The sequence below is a fragment of the Sminthopsis crassicaudata genome, chromosome 4, assembly GCF_048593235.1.
Source record: "Sminthopsis crassicaudata isolate SCR6 chromosome 4, ASM4859323v1, whole genome shotgun sequence".
Classification (NCBI taxonomy): Eukaryota; Metazoa; Chordata; class Mammalia; order Dasyuromorphia; family Dasyuridae; genus Sminthopsis; species Sminthopsis crassicaudata.
In genome coordinates, this window is record NC_133620.1 from 268869373 (window position 1) to 268876128 (window position 6756).

Sequence of the window (6756 nt, forward strand, 5' to 3'; positions counted from 1 at the left end):
GTGATAGTTTAATTTCCTCATTTCCTACTCTTATTCCTTTAATCTCTTTCTCGACTCTTATTGCCGAGGCTAACAATAGTAATGGTGAAGGTGGGCAACCTTGTTTCACTCCTGATCTTACTGGGAAAGGTTACAGTTTATCTCCATTACATATTATGCTTACTGACAGTCTTAAATATATGCTCCTGACTATTTTAAAGAATAGTCCATTTATTCCTATAGTCTCAAGTGTTTTTAGTAGGAATGGATGTTGTATTTTATCAAATGCTTTTTCTGCATCTATTGAGATGATCATATGGTTTTTGTTAATTTATTATTGATATGGTAAATTATATTAATAGTTTCCCTAATATTAAACCAGCCTTACATTCCTGGTATAAATCCTACTTGATTATAATGTATTATTCTGGGGATGATTTTCTGAAGTCTTTTTGCTAATATCTTATTTAAGATTTTAGCTTCAATATTCATTAAGGAGATTGGTCTACAGTTTTCTTTCTCAGTTTTCACCCTACCTGGTTTTAGGTATCAGTACCATGTCTGTGTTATAAAAGAAGTTTGGTAGGACTCCTTCATCCCCTATTTTTTCAAATAGTTTATATAACATTGGGGCTAATTGTTCTTTAAATGTTTGGTAGAATTCACATGTAAATTCATTTGTTCCTAGGGATTTTTTCCTGGGGAATTGATTAATAGCTTGTTTTATTTCTTTTTCTGAAATGGGACTATTTAAGCAGCTTACCTCCCTCTCTGTTAATCTAGAAAGCCTATATTTTTGGAGATAGTCATACATTTCACAAGTTATCAAATTTAATTGCCATAAAGTTGGGTAAAATAATTGCTTATTATTGCTCTAATTTCTTCTTCATTTGTGGAAAGATCCCCTTTTTCATTTTTAAGTTTAACAATTTGATTTTCCTCTTTCCCTTTTCTGATCAGATTTACCAAAGGTTTATCTATTTTATTGGCTTTTTCATAAAGCTAACTCTTAGTTTTATTTATTAATTCAATAGTTTTTACTTTCAATGTTATTGATTTCTCCTTTTAATTTTAGAATTTCAAATTTAGTTTTTGGTTGGGGGTTTTTAATTTGGTCTTTTTCTAGCTTTTTGAGTTGCAGACCCAATTCATTGATCTTCACTTTCTCTATTTTATTCAAGTAAAGGTGTAAAGATATAAAATTTCCCTTATTACCGCTTTAGCTGCATCCCACAAGTTTTGGTATGATGTCTCATCATTGTCATTATCTTGGATGAAATTTTAATTGTTTCTATAATTTGCTGTTTCCCCCAATCATACATTAAGATGAGATTAATTAGTTTCCAATTACTTATTGGTCTATTTACCCCTAACTTCTTGTTGAATATAGTTTTTATTGCATTGTGATCTGAGAAGAAAGCATTTATTATTTCTACCTTCCTGCATTTAATTTTGAGATCTTTATGTCCCAATATATGGTCAATTTTTGTATAGGTTCCATGAACTGCTGTGAAGAATGTATACTCCTTTCTATCACCATTCAGTTTTCTCCAAATATCTATCATACCTAAATTTTCTAATGTTCTATTTACCTCTTTAATTTATTTCTTATTTGTTTTGTGGTTTTATTTATCTAATTCTGAGAATGCAAGGTTGAGATCTCCCACTATAATAGTTTTGCTGTCTATTTCTTCTTGCAACTTTCTTAACTTCTCCTTTAGGAAGTTAGATGGTATACCAGTTGGTGTATATATGTTTAGTATTGATATGGCTTCATTGTCTATGCTACCTTTTAGCAGGATATGGTTTCCTTCCTTATCTCTTTTAATTATTTTCTTTTGCTTGATCTGAGATAAGGATGGCCACCTCTACTTTTTTGGATTCACCTGAAGCATAATAGATTCTGCTCCAACCTTTTACCTTTACTCTGTATGTATCTCCCTGCTTTAAATGTGTTTCTTGTAAACAACATATTGTTGGGTTCTGACTTTTGATCCAGTTTGCTAACCATCTTCGCTTAATAGGAGAGTTCATCTCATTCACATTTACAGTTAAAATGACTAATTCTTTATTTTCTGCCATCATATTATCCCCTGTTTATGCTTTTTTCCTCTTGTCCCCCCTAAACCCCTTCCCCTGTATCAAATTTATGGACCCCATTTTTGATGTGCTACCCTCCCTTTTTAGTATCCCTCTCCCCTCCTTTTAAGTCCCTTCCCCTTTCTTGTACCCTTCCCTTATTTTTCTTTTCCTTTTCCCTTTTCCTCCCTCCCCCTTTTAATGAGGTGAGAGAGAATTCTCTGAAAAATAAATATGTCAATCATTTACTCTTTGAGCTTACTCTGATGAGAGTAAGATTCACATAATGTTCCTCCCCCTCTCTAAATCCCCTCATATGTGGTAAATATTCTTTGCCTCTTCCTGGGATGTAGTTTCTTTCCTTTTATCTCTCCTTTCCCGTTTGCTGATACTATCCCCTTCCCTTTACTACTTTTCTTTTTTATGTTATACCAGTAAAATCAAATTATCCATGTGGACTTTCTGTATATCCACACCATAAATACAGTTCTTTTTATTTTTACCTTTTTCTGCTTCCTTGAGTCTTGTGAATGTAGATCAATTTTTTTGTTTAAGTCTGTTTTTGTTTTTGTTTTTTCTTAGAAACAAATGGAATTCCTCTGTTTCATTAAATGTCCAACTTCTTCCATGGAAGAAAATGCTAAACTTATCTGGGTAGTTTCTTCTTGGTTGCATTCCAAGTTCTTTTGCCTTTTGGAATTTCAGATTGAAGGCCCTGTGATCCTTTAATGTGGAGGCAGCCAGATATTGAGTGACTCTTATTGTGGCACCTTGATATTTGAATTGTTTTTTCCTAGCTGCTTGCAATATTTTTTCCTTAGTCTGGTAGTTCTGTAGCTTAGCCACAAAGTTCTGTGGAGTTCTTTTTTTTAGGGTCTTTTTTCCCTTCTGTTTCTATTATCTCTGGACAGTTCTCTTTGATGATTTCCTGTAAAATAGAATCTAGGCTCTTTTTTTCATCATAATTTTTGGGAAGTACAAAGATCCTCAGATTATCTCTTCTAGATCTATTTTCCAGGTCTATAGATTTTCCCAGTAAATATTTGATGTTATTTTCCAGCTTTTCGTTTTTTTTTTTTTTGTTTTGTTTTGTTTTGTTTTGTTTGACTGATTCTTGGTTTTTCAATGAATCATTCATTTCTATTTGTTCAGTCCTGATTTTTAATGAGTTATTTTCTTCATTCACATTTTTAGTTCTTTTTGTATATGTCCAATTGAGTTTTTAAATGAATTATTTTGCTCTGTTGAATTTTTTTCCATTTCACTAATTTTAGTGAGTTATTTTCTTTTTCCAATTCACAAATCCTACTTTCTTGAATTTTTTTATCTTTTCCAAGTCAGAAATACTACTTTCCTGTGGTTTTTTAACCTTTTCTAATTCACAAATTTTGTTTCCCTGTACCTCCTGTGGATTCTGTATTTTTTTCCAACTCAAATTTCAGGATGTTGTTATTCTTTAACATAGCTTCTCTTTCCTTTCCCCATTTTTCTTCAAATTCTCTTAACTTTTTAATAGTCTCTTGTAGGAGAGAGTTATGTCATGAGGGGCAGGTATCATTCCCCTTTAGGGTATTATCTGAAGACTGTCTGCTGTTAGCCTCCTTGGGGTTGGATACCTGCTCTTTCTCTGTATAGAAGGTATAAATCATTTTCTTCAATTTCTTACTCATTGTTAAAACTCTGTGGGGGTCTGTCCTTTGGGTAGGAAATTTACCAGCTTCCTCCCAGATATGATGGAAAGCAGCAAAATTGTGACTGTGTTATGAGAGAGTTCTGGGAGAGTTCCCCTCCCCCCCAAATGACTCAGAGGTGTTTAGCACAGCTGCTTTGCAAGAGGTGCCCAGTGAAGGAACCCTGCTCTGTGGCCTAGTGACTGCCCTGAGGCTAGAGGTTGAACAGTGAAAGCATCACAGACCCTAGCTAAAGCCTCCCATGGGGCCATGGATATTAGCAGCTGTCCTACCCTGAAAAGCCCCTGCACTCAAAACATAAGTCTCTGCCCAGGTAAGCACTGTCACTGCTATGGGGGTTCCCCTGCTGTGGGAGTTTCACTACTGCAGAAATTCCACTGCCTCAGCCTAAGCCCCGCACTATGTGGATTAGAGGCTTTCCCGGGCTGTGTCCCCTGCTGTTTAGGTTCTTAACTGCCCCAAGGAAAAGTCCTGGACAGCAGCAGGCAGCTGCACAGCCATGCCAAGATAGGTGTTGAATCTCTTCCGGTTTGCTATAGTTATATTTTCTGGCTTTTTTTTTTCCCCCAGGGGAGAGAGTGAATGCAGTCCCCTACTACCACAAATTATGCAGTCAAGTTTCCCGCTTTTGGGGAAATTGCAGGGGTCACCCCATCTGGAGTGCAATGGATAAGCCTCGCCCTGGGGAAACCACCTTTGTGATCATGGAATCAACCCTGCCAGGTAAGTATTTTTTTTTTAAGTGGCTTTGATTTCTCTTCTGATCTGCTGTTTTACAAGCAGAGTGGAGCTATCAGCTTATGACAGATTCCTCTATCTCAGTGGCTTCTCTGATCCCAGAGTTCTTCCCAGCCCGTTTGGCACAATGTGCTAGCCCCTAGTCCAACACTGTCTGTGCCCGTCTTTTTTTTCCTCCCCTCGGAACCGACCTTTTCTGTCAAAATTCCAGATTCTCTTCAGCTGGTAAATTGTGCTTCTTGTGGTTTTTTATCAGCCCAGCATTATTTTGGGGGCTGATTTAACTAGTTGGTAATGAGGGAAGAAGGGAGCTTATAAATTTGCGTGTATCTTCTCTGCCATCTTGGCTCCACCCCCAATAATCCCATTTAAAAAAAAAAAAAGAAATTGAAGCAGCTATTAATCAACTCCCTAAGGAAAAAAATCTGCAGGGATAGATGGATTGACAAGTGATTTCTATCTACCATTTAAAGAACAATTAATTCCAATACTATGCAAACTTCTTAGAGAAATAGGGAAAGAAGGAATCTTACCAAATTCCTTTTATGACACAGAGATAAACCAGGTAGGGTCAAAACAGATAAAAATATTATAAACCAATTTCCCTGTTGAATATTGATGATGCAAAACTTTGAAATAAAATGCTAGTAAAAAGATCAAAACAAGTTGATATCAATTGTTCTCTATAGTAGCTTTCTATTGTTAGGTTCTTTTTTTTTTTTCTTTCTTTCTTTCTTTTTTTTTTTTTCTTATTTGCTCTTTTTCTAGTCTATTTCTTGAGTTTTAATTATATGTTTAAGTTGGGCTCTGCTCCCAAAGGCAAAGAGGATACTGTCCCAACATTTAGAATCTTATTTTCTGTTTTTAGACTTTTACTGTCTGTCTATAAGTTTCTCTGGCTTACAATGTTGTATGATCAAAACAGTTTTGTATTCACTGCTCTCCTAAACTATGCTCTCTTCTCTACCCAGAAAATGAATTTGTTCACCTGAAAAACAAGTACTAACATTATTTTTGATCATAGTTTTGTGACTTGGGTGTTCTGCTGTCCTATTGAAATTCCTTGTGAGAAATCATAAGTCCTCTTCTATGTTCTTCAGTTATGGCCAAGGCTCCCAATCTCCTGAGACCTATCCTTTCCCCTTGAATTATATCTTAAAACTGTATCTATGCCATGAAACAGTTTTGTGAAGTCAGAATCAATAAAGGGTTCCCCAAAGTCTCTGTCTGACCATCTATGTGACCCCCTTTCCATCTATGACCTGGGAGACCCCAAAGTTGCTGTTGTTGTTGTCTGCTTCTGTTGCTCCTTCTGCTATTGCTGTTGTTTCACCTAAGGTTTGTTACTGGTATTGTTCCTAGCCTAAATTTGTCTTGAGATGAAAAATATTTTTTTCTGACCTCTTTATAATTCTGCTTCTCCAAAATTCTATTTGAAACACTATTTTTAAATTTTGAATGAAATCTGGGGAATTTAGGTGATCATTTGACTCTTGCTATTTTTCAAGAATGTGCTATCACTGAATTTGTGTCAAAGGTTCTTTTATAAAGCATATTCCTTGTCAGTCCTAGGTACCTAACCATTCCACAGGACATTATGTTATGAAACATTACCCGCACATATATGACATGGATAAAACAAATTTTATATATATATATATATGTAATATGGATAAAACAAAACATATATAAAAGCCAACCAGGAAAATCTCATGCAATCTGGTTACTTTTCCAACACAACTTTTCTCAGTTCTGTCTTACTACCTCTTTCCAAAACAATCAGCTCTGTCAAAGAAGGATTATGATCTAGTCCTTAAAATTTTGACTTTAGAAGTCCTATAATATTTCCTACATTTTATTGATCACTTCAAGTCAACCACAACATCAGAGGAAAGGCTGATGTCCTTTCAGAAGTATTAGCAGCAACTGTTTGTTTATTTTTCCCACAGACTAACTTTCTCTTTCTCTATTGTTGTAACATGAATATTTTTATCTGAAGTCATAAGGACATAAGAAAAAAACCTGTGAAGTTGAAAAATAAATATATACAAATAATTTATTCTTGGGTTAAAAAAAAAGGCATGTCATCATTATCATCATCATTAGCAGCAGCAGCCTTAAACAGCCTTCAGTTCCTGACTTGCCTTCTTTAAGACTATTTTTCACTACTTCATCCTTGCCTTTAAAATGCAAGGGATTCACTAATGGGTGCCCCTAGAACTGAAAAGGCAAATAAAACAGACTAACTACTAAGTCTGTTTGTCAGCCA

The 6756-nt window shown here is 35.1% G+C and overlaps 1 non-coding gene across 1 annotated transcript; it reads right to left on the minus strand.

The window, feature by feature from the left end:
* Nucleotides 1-4316: 4316 nt before the first annotated feature.
* Nucleotides 4317-4480, minus strand: LOC141542116 (U1 spliceosomal RNA). Its single transcript, XR_012482116.1, has one exon. It is a non-coding gene; the product is annotated as a U1 spliceosomal RNA (small nuclear RNA).
* Nucleotides 4481-6756: the final 2276 nt, after the last annotated feature.